Source organism: Schistocerca gregaria, chromosome 10 (genome assembly GCF_023897955.1).
Source record: "Schistocerca gregaria isolate iqSchGreg1 chromosome 10, iqSchGreg1.2, whole genome shotgun sequence".
Lineage (NCBI taxonomy): Eukaryota > Metazoa > Arthropoda > Insecta > Orthoptera > Acrididae > Schistocerca > Schistocerca gregaria.
Window position 1 is genome coordinate 207,008,634 of NC_064929.1, and position 16,078 is coordinate 207,024,711.

Consider the following 16,078-nt stretch of genomic DNA (forward strand, 5'->3'; position numbering starts at 1 on the left):
TTATCCACCGATCGTTTCCAAATGCTTGTCCACCACAATCACCCTATCTCACTCCCTGTGATTTCTGGTTGTGGGGCTGCCTGAAGGACAGGGTTTACAACATTCAAACATGTGCTCATGTGAAGCGCAGAGTATCAAGAGAGACAGCGAGCATACCTGCGGACATGCTTCGTTCTGAGAGAATGCAAACCTGCTCATCCAGTATCTTCTGGACACTGATGGGAGCCGTATTGAGCCCCTTTTATAGCAATAATGGTACCGGTATGTAATGCTATGGTGTACCGTAGCAGCACATTAAAAGTGTTTCAGTTCAGTTGATTCTGCATTATTTCTCTTCCCCATGTCCTTTAACTTAATGCTACCAAGTTTGGTACTCGTACGCTAATTAGTTTACGTGTAAGACGAAATAAATTGAGAAAGTTTAATTATAAACACGCGGTATATCTGTAACACACTTTCGAACTACCATAATCGTACCTTTCAGTTTTCATAGTTCTTCGGGCATCCAGTGTTCGTAGTGTCCATTGTGTATGCTGTACGTAAGAAAGCATCAGTGATAGGATAATGCTGGTAAATGGTACACGTGTGTTCGAGACTCATTCACGCGCCACCAGCTTGTTTACGCCTCTCTGGGCTGTGTTTGTTAGAGAACCACGGGAAACTGCTGGACTTTTCGTTTCGGTCCACCGGAGTGCGAAATGAGTCCGATGCCGGCTTCAGTAGAGACGATGTGCCGCGAAAAATTTCCAGCTGCCAAAATTCAGCCGCTCGCCAGATAAGATAAAGACATCTGCAAGGTCTTGTCCAGAGACAGACAGACCTTGGACTTATTACTGCTTCTCACATTTTAATTAAACAGGAGTAGGATCACTAACAAGTGCCTCTATTTTCCTTCTTTAATTTTTTCCCTGTTATCTTTTTTCTATCTCCTGTCCATGTAATTACCCTTTCTTCTAATTTGAGAATCTTTTGATTCTTTGGTGTTGCCTCTTTGTAGTTCTGTGTTTATTTCTGTGACCAGGTCTACCGTTAACTTCTTTTTCCTGATATACACGGATATATCCTTTATTAATCTGCTTTCTTTCGTTCGGTACCGATGTCCGAAAGAAAACGGATACTTCATTTTGCCATTACCTTGAATGTTTTAGAAGATCTTCTCATTAACTCGCAATTTCCCACCCCCTTTCGTTCGGGTTGCATGTTTTTTTTTTTTTTCCTTCCTTTATTACCGTTCCCTCTCACCTAACAAATAGTTTTGTGTGTCTGAATGTTTTGTGTTTTGTGCGTGCGTGTTTGTCTGTGTGTGTGTGTGTGTGTGTGTGTGTGTGTGTGTGTGTGTGTTTTGCTACACATTCGTTTCCACAAGACGTGCTTCGCACTGGAAAACCGTGTTTTCGGAATATAGTACTTGTTTAAATATCTGCGAGAATGCGTTGTTCTTTCATAATGTACGTGTCAGTCCTGTAATTAACGTTGTGCAAATACTGGAGAGCTACATCTCTGAAGCAGCTTTGAGAAGTCCTGAAATATCATACTGCGGGTTTCCATGAAAGTAATCTGGCCTGTATCCGAGTATCCCGTTCATCTCAAACATTTTTTCTTAAGCCAAAATCGCCATCATGTTCGAACTTCAAAAATGCCAGAAACTGTGCTGTCTATAATAACATTTGTTGCTAGCAGTTAGCCCATTTCGGTTCTCAATCACCTTCAAGTCAGTTGTTCAAAAGTTCCCGTTGGAAACTTGTATGACTTGTAGAGGGCAGTGAGTACATAAATGTCTGACTAGGAACCCATGTCCGTAAACGACATCCAGCGAGGCTACAGAGCATCGTAGTTACAGACGCTGGCCCCTGTAAATCTGTGTACATATAAAGTGATATCACGATCATGTTGCAAACTTTGAAGGATGATGGACATTGATAAATGTATCAGTTTGAGGTAAGGGTCCCTTTACCGGAAACGAACGAGTCGAAAGTTGTAAACGAAAACCGTTTTGATACCTCGGACTGGTACTGTTGTTGCTAAGAATGTAGGGTATAAAAACTTTCAGAGGTGGTACTATGGACCAATACAAGGAAAAAAATGTATAATAAACTTTGACTCTAAAATGCTTACCTGAGGCGCTATGAGCACTTGTTCATGTTGGTTAGTGCGAATCTCCTGTATTGAACAGGTGCTCATAGCTCTTAGGCCCGTAACACACTGGGACCGACAGAGATGCATTCGTTTGAACTGGAGTATTTACGCAGGGACACCACACCGCTTGATCGAGTCACTTTGACCCAGCAGTGACTCACTCTCGCCACTTGTGGCGGACAAGGTCACTGTGTTTACAGCTGTCACCGCCAGACGTTCGTTAGTTTTAATTGGAGTGTTCACGCTGGAACAAAGATCACAGACACAGCGCTGCAGGTTTGCCAACCGACAGGCTGCCATTTCTGAGACAGTGACGCGAAACAATCATTGTACTTTATACTCTACACACTGTAGCCATGAGTTTAGATTTGATTAACACTGAAGATTTTGTAAGTGAAGTAGAAAGTCGTCCTGATATTTGGGATGTGAAAAGCGAAGACTAAAGCAACAAAGTGAAGAAAACGAATGCGGGGCAAGAAAGTATAACGAAGTTTGTGCCTGATTTCAATGAGAACAGCATGGACGAGGAAAACGAAACTGGTAAGTTGTATGTCCTTCTTACAAATTTAATACCTTATTTCCAGAATGAGATTTTCACTCTGCAGCGGAGTGTGCGCTGATATGGAACTTCCTGGCAGATTAAAACTGTATGCCGGACCGAGACTCGAACTAGGGACATTTGCCTTTCGCGGGCAAGTGCTCTACCATATTTTTTTTTTTAAATATCGTTTTGTTCGATTTTGTTCGTTGCGTCTGCTCGGGGCGGACGTCGAAAGACATCCGTTTTTTTTTGTTGATTATCGATTAACTCAGTTTTTTTTATTACTGAGGGCACATAACCCTCTGACCGAACACGCTGAGCTACCGTGCCGGCAGCCATCTGAGCTACCGAAGCACGACTCACGCCCCGTCCTCACAGCTTTACTTCTGCCAGTACCTCGCCTCCTACCTTCCAAACTTTAAAGAAGATCTCCTGCGAACCTTGCAGAACTAGCACTCCTGAAAGAAAGGATATTGCGGAGACATGGCTTAGTCACAGCCTGGGGGATGTTTCCAGAATGAGATTTTCACTCTGCAGTGGAGTGTGCCCCGATATGAAACCTTCCTGGCAGAGCTTCTGTAAGATCGCAGGTTCAGGTCCTGTCACGGTAGCAAGTTGTAGTGGTTAATGAAAAAGAAAAAGAGAAGAAAGGAAAAGGTTGAAAATGTGGGAAGAAATGGTGAATAAAAAGGGGGTTTTAAAACCGTTAATGACCGTGAAAAAGGGGAAAGAATGAAATGCAAATCGGACTTCGTATTACAGAAAAGTTATCGGACTTCGTGATTCGGAAAGCTATTGTTGGGGTGGTCCTTGTGGCGTTTCTGAGCAAAAGTCAAACCAATTTTCACTACAAAAATTATTCGATAAAAACCCCAGAGAATAACAAATGTGACTAACAGGGGGAAATGGCGTAGATAAGATTTCATCCTTTACCGTGTTAACATGTCTTCTCGCGTGCGGCGTCCAGGTCTTCAAAAATCCCCTACTTCATTTCTGCGTGAAAAGTCTGCTCCGAAATCTTGCAATCGTCCAGGAATCACTAATTTATACAAATAAAAATCATTTGACACTGAATGCAATTTATTTTACGTTGCTACTTCCATCCTACGAATTTCATAACAACTTTCACAATACGTCTACACATTAATAAGTTTTTCGTCTTAATCAGATCAAGAATAGCTAATAAGTTTTTTACGTCTGCATTAAGCTTCCGCTCTGGAGAGACAAAAAACGGATAGCAAACAAAAAAATACAATTTTAGTATTTTCTCTGCCGTCGAGCGCTCATATCGCTGCTACGGTATAATTTATATCTGAGGGAAAGAGTGTAGAGCGGCGAAATTCAAATTCCCGCTACAATGGCTTAGCCACAGCCTGGAGAATGTTTCCAGAATGAGATTTTCACTCTGCAGTGGAGTGTGCCCCGATATGAAACCTTCCTGGGAGAGCTTCTGTAAAGTTTGGAAGGTAAGAGACGAGGTACTGGCAGAAGTAAAGCTGTGAGGACGGGGCGTGAGTCGTGCTTCGGTAGCTCAGTTGGTAGAGCACCTGCCCGCGGACGGCAAAGGTCCCGAGTTCGACTCTCGATCCGGCACACAGCTTTAATCTGCCAGGAGGGTTTTTAATACCGTATTTTTCTGACCATAAAAGGCTAGCGAAATTTAGCTGCTACCCCTGTACATGTCCATTTCACTAATAATCAGTTGGCAATACCTGGTGATGTCAGACACCAGTGCTCCAGGAGTGTTCATCACAGTCAGCGGTGGCCATTATCGGCAACGGTCGCCAGTGTCCCAGTGTGAAAGGGGCCTTAATGCATTCGTTTTAGAGCCCATGTTTACTGAAGGTTTTTTCCTTGTTTTGTTCCATACTACCACGTCTGAAAGTGGCCTATCCTACAACCCTAGCAACAGCAGTACCGGTACACGTATTCCACTGTCAGAAATATCACGACGGTTTTCGTTGACAACTTTCGTTCATTTCCGGTACAGAGACCCTTAAGTCAGATTGATACATTTATCAATGTCCATCATACTAGCAAGTTTGTTCCTTTCTTCCAGTGCGTATGCACAACATGTCCTATCTCTTAAGGGGAGTAGGACATCAAATGGGCTCACTTGGGGTAGGAGAGGCACTACAGGACAATTTTAATTTCCACTGTCAATAATTTTACAAATAAATTCATAAAACTTTGTCAGCATGATTAGGAAAAGTTCAGGATTCACACTCACAGCACTGGAAGTTCAAAAAACATAAGAAAAAACTTTTTTCTTGTGAAATTTCATTATTTTTTCGCTTACAATTGGCTGCATTTGTTGCTTTCGGTACACTTTTATTCAGAAGTAAGAGAGATTCTTCGATGAATTTTGTTGAGCATACAAACCGTACTTACAGGTGTGTGAAACTCTAGAATTCATTTAATTTATGAAACAATAAAAGAGCTGTTACATTTTAAATTTCATGTTTGGAAAAAATTTAAAATTTATAGTTAATTATCTCAATTTTTACCACAGTTTGTAATATATTTGGGAAAAATCTAGAGTTTCATACACCTGTAAGTATGGTTTGTATGCTGTGGAAAATTGATCAAAGAATCTCTCTTACTTATGAAGAAAAGTGTACCTACAGCAACAAATGCAACCAATAGTAAGTGAAAAAATGATGACATTTCACACACAGACACACAAAAATATTTTCGTATGTTTCTGAACTTCCACTGGTATGAATATGAATCTTGGATCCTTCCTGGTCATGCTGACAAAGTTTTATGAATTTATTTGTAAAAGTATAGACAGTGGAAATTAAAATGTCCTGTGGTGCCTCTCCTGCCCCAAGTCAGCCCATTTGATTTCCTACCCCACCTTAAAGGAATAAGAAACTGCGAGTAAGCAGTCATGCTTAGGTTGTGTCACTACTTCATCATAAGTGAGTTTCAGTCTGGGAATTTGGATCGGAAGACAAGCGTGCTCAGATTGCCGAATCATTTAAGACAACCATTCGCGTAAAGCGGGAAATCTGGGTTCGATTCCCGGTTCGGCCCAAATTTGCACCCGTTAGTATTGAGACATTCCAATGCCTAAATGAGACTAATGTTATCAAAAACTCTGATAGGACTTTATTCTTTCTCGGTAACGTTTAACAATTTATGACAACCTCTCGCAAGTTACTGTCGGGAACTGAACGTGACGAAATGGCCCTTATACGTTTCAGATATTTGTTCCTAAACGTAAACTATAGACCGACCGAGGAAAAAGTTGCAAGACTGGTTTCATTCCTGGGAATGTAAGCAATTTCAGCGCAGTAGCTTACGTGGCAGCTCGAACTAACAGCTGCTAACAACATGTGTGCATTCGACCAGTCAGTCGAGAGCAGGCGGTGTTAAATAGTGGACGTGGCAAACGCAGCTTCACGACGTTGGTGTCTCACAAATCGCAAGTGGAGCAACACCTGTAAATCAAGACATTGTCCAGAATGTCTCGAAGAAGAGAAAAGTGACTGCAAAGCTTTTCTCGCACACCTTGACACCTGTAGAGGAACAACGTCGCATGAATGTCCGCCGCGAGTTGTTGGGAATGCAAAATCCGGACAGTTCTTCTCCGGAAAATATCATAACAGCTGACTAGACCTCGTGTGATCAACGTGAACCAACCGCAGAATGACAGAGAACATAAACTCTGATGAAGGGTCAACGCTTTGACGATATATCCAGCATTCCAGCCATAGTAACGCTCGAGTTGAACAACATCCCAACAGAGGAATTTCCGGACAGTTTCACGTGGTCGCTCGAATGCTCTTTGCGTTGTACTCGACTCGAGGGAAACGATGTAGAACAGCTGAAACACTAAGAGCCAGCATTTTAATTTTTCTATACTTTATATTAATTCAGTCTCAGTTTTGTGGACTGACGTATTGGTACTAATATTTGTGTTCTCTCTTTCGACGTACGGACGTTTTTAGACGCGTTTTCGAACTTTCAGTCTGCTGCCGGACGTCGTGCTGAGAACTTTTAAAACCTCCGTGTGACCTCGCCCCGAAGAGCAGTAATGCGACAACAAGCTGTGGCCACGGGAGTGGAGTGGATTAACTTGTCAGCGAAAGCTTGGAGGCGCGCGCATCAGAGGGGAGGGGGTGCTATTTGCCATACGTCTCTCTCTCTCTCTCTCTCTCTCTTTCTCTATCTCTCTCCCTCCTCCCCTCCCCCCCCCCCCCCCCCCCCACACACACACACATACACACATACGCGCTAGAAATGGCGGTTATACCAGAAACAACCTGTTATTGTTCATAACGGTTTTTTTCGTCTCCAGTTTAACCCGACTGCTAAAACCACTCCGAATAGCCGGTTTGTTTTATTGCTGTTGTTTCCAGCAATTAACGTAGACTTCGAAAAAAGATTGAAAAAATTTAGTGAAGTTGAAGGACTACAAGATGTCGACCAGTAACAAGTTGGGGCTGTGACAGAAGTCGGCCTCCACGTCGCCAGAAAAGATTGCGTAGGTGAAGGAGACGGGCAGGATGACAGCGAGAGTGAAATGTGACGAGTCGATGACTTCCCTGCATCGTCACTTTTGGATTAATTTTCCACTCTGAATCAATCTCAAAAATCGCAACATTGTTGGACATCAACAAAATTAAAGGTATGTCAATGAAATTCACCTCCCCTTCCAAGGAACATTGTACCTGTTCTCTCCTTATTCCACAAGTCTGTTGTGTCTGCTCCTATTTTTAATCTAGTCAAGCAGATGGAGCATTCTAGTTAAGAGGATGTCAAATTAAATACCTTTCAGCCGTCAAATTTTCATCTACATCTACATCCATACTCCGCAACCCACCTGGCGGTGTGTGGCGGAGGGCACCTTGAGTACCTCTATCGGTTCTCCCTTCTATTCCAATCTCGTATTGTTCGTGGAAAGAAGGATTGTCGGTATGCCTCTGTGTGGGCTCTAATCTCTCTGATTTTATCCACATGGTGTCTTCTCGATATATGCGTAGGAGGGAGCAATGTACTGCTTGACTCCTAGGTGAAGGTATGTCCTCGAAACTCCAACAAAAGCCCGTACCGAGCCAATGAGCGTCTCTCCTGCAGAGTCTTCCACTGGAGTTTATCTATCATCTCCGTAACTCTTTCGCGATTACTAAATGATCCTGTAACGAAGGGCGCTGCTCTCCGTTGGATCTTCTCTATCTCTTCTCTCAACCCTGTCTGTTACGGATCCCACACTGGTGAGCATTATTCAAGCAATATTGCGAACAAGCGTACTGTAATCTACTTCCTTTCTTTTCAGATTGCATTTTCTTACGATTCTTCCAATGAATCTCAGTCTGGCATCTGCTTTACAGACGATCAGCTTCATAAGATCATTCCATTTTAAATCACTCCTAATGCGTACTCCCAGATAATTTACGGAATTAGCTGCTTCCAGTTGCTGACGTGCTGTATTGTAGCTAAATGATAAGACATATTTCTTTCTATGTATTCGCCGCACATTACACTTGTCTACATTAAGATTCAATTGGCATTCCCTGCACCATGCGTCAATTCGTCGCAGATTCTCCTGCATTTCATTACAATTTTCCATTGTTACAACCTCTCGATATATCACAGCATCATCCGCAAAGAGCCTCTGAACTTCCGATGTCATCCACAAGGTCATTTATATATATATATATTGTGAATAGCAACGGTCCTACGACACTCCCCTGCGGCACACCTGAAATCACTCTTTCTTCGGAAGACTTCTCTCCATTGAGAATGACTTGCGTTCTGTTATCTAGGAACTCTTCAATCAAATCACACAATTGGTCTCATAGTCCATATGCTCTTACTTTGTTCATTAAACGACTGTGGGGAACTGTATCGTACGCCTTGCGGAAGTCAAGAAACACGGCATCTACCTGGGAACCCGTGTCTTTGGCCCTCTGAGTCTCGTGGACGAATAGCGCGAGCTGGGTTTCACACGATCTTCTTTTTCTAAACCCGTGCTGATTCCTGCAGAGTAGATTTCTAGTCTCCAGAAAAGTCATTATACTCGAACATAATACGTGTTCCAAACGTGTTTCAACCTTAGTTTATTTGGCAACGAGTTTCAGTGTTATGCTACGCCATCTTCAGGTCCCTGACCGAGGTGTGGGAAGATTCTACCACGGTTGTGATCGAAACAGGGGCCAGCAATAGTGGTATTAGTAGATACTTGCTACAGTCGCCTCTGGCACTTCGGCAGGTGATGGTTGAAATGATCACTGTAGGAAGTATCTATTAATACCACTATTGCTGGCCCCTGTTTCGATCGCAGCCGAGCTAGATTCTTCCTAGCCGTCGGTCAGGGACCTGAAGATGGCGCACTGTAAAGCTGAAACTGGGCGCCAAATAAAGTAAGCTTGAAAATCTGACGTTTGAAAGGTGTTTAATTTGACATTCTCTATCGAACACACGAGTCCCGCAACCATCTCTAAAAAGACATTGCAGTTACTTCCTTCGTAAAATATTCCAAAATCATGGATGGCTCCGTTCTGGAATGCAACCGGCATCTGACCACAGCGGGAAACTACCCTACAGACCAGGTGGGGGCAAGGTGCAAGTCTCACACGATTACCGTCTAAACGGGCCACGCCAGACGTCTGCACGTACATTACTGTCCCAGCTACGTTACACCGGTTCCTGTATTTGTTGCTAGTTTCTAACTGCTGGTTACGTTATTGAAATACCACTGATGGATTTTCCTTTTTCTTAAATAATCCAATATTTCAACCAATGGGAATTTTACCAGTAACATTTCTCGTCCTTAAAAAAAGTTTTACCTAAAAATAAAAATAACAATTTTGCACTGCTGCTATAGCAAACTGATATGTCAGTTTTTTTTTTATCAAATTGTAAGTAAAAAAGATGAAAAAACCTATTATAAACGAGACCAAAGACATACCGAAAGGCCGGCCGGGGTGGCCGAGCGATTCTAGGCGCTACAGTGTGGAACCGCACGACCGCTACGGTCGCAGGTTCGAATCGTGCCTCGGGCATGGACGTGAGTGATGTCCTTAGTTAGGTTTAATAGTTCTAAGTTCTAGGGGACTGATGACCTTAGAAGTTAAGTCCCATAGTGCTCAGAGCCATTTGAACTATTTTTTCAAACACCGAAAAATACTGTTTATTCAAAACTAAAACACCAGTGTCCGTTTTAACCGGTAGATTTTTCTCACCCCTAATACGCACACGTGAAGGTTCCTCATGTCTGCATCACTGTCTTAATTCTGTGCAGCTGTAATCTAGACACCTGGCAGCTGTGGGAAAACAGCTGCTGGCAAAACGCGCGATCTTCATTTTCGGAGGCTCAGTCGATAGCGAGATAAATGGCGCTGCGATTTCAGTCCAGATTTGAGCGCCACGGCCATCGATTTCCTTCTAATTCCGTGTGACGCTAGCACCAATGCAGGTAACTGAAGTAATCTAACGAGGCATCTGGGCGGTCTCAAAGCATCAACACAGCGTGGAGTGTGGTTGACAACACTACGTCTTCCGTTCCCAGACGGTACGCAGAAAGAACGATTGTTCCTTATAACACCCTGCACACGCATGGATTGATTATATCAACACTAATTATTGGAGATATAATAACATTTATAAATACTGAAACTATAAATATAAATAACTCAATTAATTACCAAGCTATAAAAATATATTTAGAAAAATTGAACAATAGCACAAAATTTCTTATTACAACAATAATAATAATAATAATAATCTGTTTTAGCATTATTAGCAGTAGTTAAAGTACTAATACACTACTGGCCATTAAAATTGCTACACCACGAAGATGACGTGCTACAGACGCGAAATTTATCCGACAGGAAAAAGATACTGTGATATGCAAATGATTAGCTTTTCAGAGCGTTCACACAAGGTTGGCGCCGGTGGCGACACCTACAACGTGCTGACATGAGGAAAGTTTCCAACCGATGTCTCATACACAAACAGCAGTTGACCGGCGTTGCCTGGTGAAACGTTGTTGTGATGCCTCGTGTAAGGTGGAGAAATGCGTACCACCACGTTTCCGACTTTGATAAAGGTCGGATTGTGGCCCATCACGATTCCGGTTTATCGTTTCGCGACATTGCTGCTCGCGTTGGTCGAGATCCAATGACTGTTAGCAGAATATGGAATCGGTGGGTTTAGGAGGGTAATGCGGAAAGCCGTGCTGGATCCCAACGGCCTCGTATTACTAGCAGTCGAGATGAGAGGCACCTTATCCGCATGGCTGTAACGGATCGTGCAGCCACGTCTCGATCCCTGAGTCAAGAGATGGGGACGTTTGCAAGACAACAACCATCTGCACGAACAGTTCGACGACGTTTTCAGCAGCAAGGACTATCAGCTCGGAGACCGTGGCTGCGGTTACCCTTGACGATGCATCACGCCTGCGATAGTATACACAACGACGAAGCTGAGTGCACGAATCTTTTTTCGGATGAATCCAGGCTCTGTTTACAGCATCATGATGGTCGCAACCGTATTTGGCGACATCGCGGTGAACGCACATTGGAAGCGTGTATTCGTCATCGCCATACTGGCGAATCACCCGGCGTGTTGGTATGGGGTGCCATTGGTTACACGTCTCGGTCACCTCTTCTTCGCATTGACGGCACTCTGAACAGTGGACGTTACATTTCAGATGTGTTACGACCCGTGGCTCTACTCTTCATCCGATCCCTGCGAAACCATACATTTCGGCAGGATAATACACGACCGCATGTTGCAGGTCCTGTACGGGCCTTTCTGGGTACAGAAAACGTTCGACTGCTGCCCTGGCCAGCACATTCTCCAGATCTCTCACCAACTGAAAACGTCTGGGCAATGGTGGCCGTGCAACTGGCTCGTCACAATACGCCAGTCACTACTCTTGATGAACTGTGGTATCGTGTTGAAGCTGCATGGGTAGCTGTTCCTGTACAAGCTCTGTCTGAGTCAATGCCCAGGCGTATCAAGGCCGCTATTACGGCCAGAGGTGGTCGTTCTGGGTACTGATTTCTCAGGATCTATGCACCAAAATTACATGAAAATGTAATCACATGTCAGTTCTAGTATAATATATTTGTCAAATGAATACCCATTTATCATCTACATTTCTTCTTGGTGTAGCAATTTTAATGGCCAGTAGTGTATCAGCCCACTCGATGGGTTAAGAGTTTCATTTATAATCTCTCCCTGATGTTAGGGAGAAATTCGTATGTTTCCTGCCATTGTCTGAAGTGTCCTATTCATTTTGCCAGAGTTGTAATTTGCGATCGTTTATAGCCTTCTTCGAATTGGCCTCAGTTTCAAGCACCGTTTGTACTTTTCTTTAAACAGTGAAAGGTTTCCCCTTTCCCTAATTTCCAAGTCCAGTGGTCATATTCCTGGAATTACTAACAAAGCATCATTCGCGACAGTGCAGTAGGCGCCCATTAATCTTAGTAGAACGCCGCGGTGAATGAATTTTATCTACTATAACACGTTGTCAGACAGTAGAGACAGACCTCTGTGCAACTTTGACTGTTTGTTTACAATTTTGCTGAATCACGTTGGCGCCTTGGCCACCACATTCTGCTGATTTCGACGTGACGTAACTCGTCTGGGACGCCGTCGAACGCCAGTTTCGCGCCTACAAATCACATCTGCTGCCACATAGCTTGTCAGAGCCATGTCACGGAGAATATTTCTTCTATTGCGCTCGAAAAGTTCCCAGAAGCTGTTAAGTAGTTAGGCTCGTAAGTATAAACAGAGAGTTGCCGCCTCAGGAACAAATTCTGCGCTCCGCATCTTTTCACCCCTAGTCATACTCGATACACGAAAGCCCGCGCGCGATGCAACACTCTTCCTGAAGCGATAAACATTTTGTACCTTAGCGGGTATTATCTGGCCGAGAGCTGAGCGAGTTCGATCCGGAGGGTAACTCACAGCGGTGCGAGCAGTCGACGTCTGCGACGTCGATGCCGCGGGTCGTTTGGCAGGTAGCAGGCGCTTAACGAGCCGACAGCTTAGGGGCGACGCGGCCCGCTCAACTTGGCTGCAGATCCGTTCTCGTGGCATGTCTCCAGCACCGCAGTGTAAACTGGCGTGGACTACTGCACTGCTCTGTCAGCGCGGAACCCACCCATCCTCGAAACTTTCCTGTCTGGGTCGCTTGCTGAGTGTACGGCCGTTCATTCCAGAACAACTCGTGCCGTTCAAAGCGGGGTGGGCTGCAAAAAGCCGTGTGATCGACGCGAGCAATCAAGCGCACAGGGAAAATAATTGATGACGTCATAAGAAGAGGACATCGGTCCATTTGGACCGCTGTACGGGTCTGGACGAAAACATGGGAACACAGCGAGACATGCGTTCTTGAATAAAAATACAGAAGCTTGCTGACCCTGCAGGTTGCGTCGTCGTATTTGACCAAGAACGACAGCCGTGTAATGCCCTTAGTACGTCAGTGTGAGCCCTGGTCAGAACACCCGCCTGTTTCTTTAGATACGTTGACGATGCCTTCGTTGTTTGGCCTCATGGTAGGGAGAATTTGAATGTCTTTCTAGAACATCTGAACTCGATCCACCTCCACGATGGAGGTGGAAGAGGATGGTTGCCTTACCTTTCTTGACGTGTTGCTTAGGAGGAAGGATGATGGATCATTGGGACATGCAGTCTACAGGAAACGAACTCACACCGACTTGTACTTACAGGCTAATAGTTGTCACAATCCGGCTCAGCGTGGAGGGGTACTTCGTACCTTGGTACACAGTGCACATGCCGTTTCTGACGCTCAGACTTTGCCAGCTGAGCTGTCCCATCTTGAAGTTACATTTCGTCAAAATGGTTATAGTGATAGATTGAACGTGTGTTGCGCTATCGACGAACTGTACATCGGGTTGATTGATGATAATTCAGAGTCAACACCTAAGTCTACTGCCTTTTTGCCTTACGTAGGAAACACGTCCAACAAGATCGGTCCTATTTTACGCAAATACAGTGTGAAACGTGTTTTCCGACCTCCATCTAAAATTAGAGCACTTTTGAGTTCCGTTAAGGATGATCTTGGACTGCGTAAGGCGAGTGTAGATCGTATTCCTTGTAGCTGCGGCACGGCATATATTGGTCAAACTACCAAAACCGTGGAGGACCGATGTACTGAGTATACACGGCACATACGATTACAGCACCCAAATAGATCTGCTATTGCCGAACATTGCTTGGATACTGGTCACCCCATGTTATACAATAACACCGAGATATTGGCATGCACCTCCAGCTATTGGGACAGTGTTACTAGGGAGGCAGTTGAGATTAAATTAGCGAGCGACCTCGTTAACAGGGATGGAGGTTTCTGTTTAAACTGTATCTGGAATCCGGCTCTCTCCCTTGTCAAAAAACAGAGGGACAGAGTCAATGCTACCTCACCTCCGAATTCATACTCTCACTATCGATAGCTCTGACTTTGGTCATCTTTGGTGGCGCTAGTGTTGAGTATGTGTGTTACCTTTCCTGCTTCAGTCCGAGAACCGAGGTTTTAAATTTGCATGTACGCCGCCTGTCAATTGCAGTTTGCCTTGAAAATGGCGCGGTGTTCTCCCGCCGAAATATCGGCGGTCGCTGAAAGTGTTACCTGGCTGAATTCCCGGAAGTTATTTGAAAGTTGTATACGCCAGGGGAAACTCAGGTCTCACAATTTTCTTGAAATCGAACTTGAGCACACTGATGGTGCTCGTAAGCCAGATGCTTCCGTTACCAAGGGAGCATAAGTGTCTGGTGATTCGTGAGGCACCGTATCGAAGATTTATAGAGCGAAAAATCAGTACTGGGAATATGGAAGAAATCTTGTGATTGTATTTGCGGATACTGAAACAGCGTACGACAGTGTACCTCGAGACAAGACACGGGAATGCTTGGAAGACCTAAAGGTGCCAAGGTACCTAAATGATGAAGTCAAAATGTTATACCAAAAGTGCTACGGCTGTGTCCTGATATCTAATGGACGACCAGAATAGTTTGAAACAAAGTGAAGTGACCAAAATGGAAGGCTCCATCACCAATCATGCTTGGAATAGTAGTGGATAGGATCATAACATCTATCTAGAAAATACACACCGAACCAAATTTCCTGGTTTTTGCTGATGATTTGATAGTATGGGGAGAGACAGAAGCTGAAGCACAGAGGAAAGTTAATGACAGGTTAATGATTGGAACAACACTCTCAAAATTTTCGGACTAGAAATACGTAAAACAAAGACAACAGAAATGGCCGTCAACAGGCAAGAAACAACCTCAAATATATTTTGAGAAGGACTCAAAGTAGAATATGTTTCCCATTTCAAGCACCTAGGAAGCATGATGTCGAAAGACAACACCATTAAGCAGAAAATGCTCGGAAGGACATCGAAAGCATCCAGTTTTTAAAGGCAAATCAGAAATCGTCCCTGGGATGATAAAAAACTAAACTCCGTCCGAACAGGCGTTGGGAGACTCAACGGTACCGACCGGCCGCCGTGTCATCCTCAGGCCACAGGCGTCACTAGATGCGTGTATGGTGGGACATGAGGTCAGCACACCGCTCTCCCGGCCGTATGTCATTTTATGAGACCGGAGCCGCTACTTCTCAGTCGAGCAGCTCCTCAGTTTGCCTGACAAGGGCTGAGTGCACACCGCTTGCCAACAGCGCTCGGCATAACGGATGGTCACCCATCCAAGTGCTAACCCAGCCCGACAGCGCTTAACTTCGGTGATCTGACGGGAAACGGTGTTGCCACTGCGGCAAGGCCGTGGGCTCTGGGATGATAAAAGGCCACGAAAAACAAAACCGACCATGTACCACACCTATTTCGCACCAATCCCAACACATGGTTTGGAAACGTGTACCCTACTAAACAAAGACCTCAGCAGAATTCAGGTAACAGAAATGAGATTCATTAAAACTGTAGCCAAACAACTAGAGATGACCAAATCAGCAATGAGGCGAATTTAAAAAGTAGCTGGTGTCGAGGTTCCTGTTAGCAGTATCATAAAAGAGGGCTTCAGTGGCTCGAGCACATAATGATAATGAACAGCAAAAGAAAGGCTAAAAGGCATTTCAACCTGAACGCCGTAGGAAGAAGATCGTGGGGAGGACCAAGAAAACGCTGGATTGAGGCGGGAGAAAGGACACACGTGGGAATCTGTCCTGGAAGTGAAGAAGTATGAAGACAGCAGGAGATGGCGAGCGATTGTGCACCACACCCGGAAAACTGAAGTTGCAAAGTTGATGATGATAGCGAAAGCGGAAAAATATCAGCCGCTAAGACACAACGCGGAGGAAATTGTCTGTAATAAGATATTTTAAATCTTTTTTTCATTTTTGACACAATCACTTCTTTACGATTCAATCATAGCCGATTTTGGCCTTCAAACGCCATCTTCAGA

General features: G+C 44.3%; 1 protein-coding gene and 1 pseudogene across 3 annotated transcripts in view; one reads left to right on the forward strand and one right to left on the reverse strand.

The window, feature by feature from the left end:
* The window catches only part of LOC126293481 (platelet endothelial aggregation receptor 1), an 800,502-nt gene that overhangs the window by 98,641 nt on the left and 685,783 nt on the right, over positions 1 to 16,078 (forward strand). The gene's annotated exons all lie outside the window — the stretch shown is intronic.
* On the reverse strand, positions 15,330 to 15,447 carry LOC126293865 (5S ribosomal RNA; annotated as a pseudogene).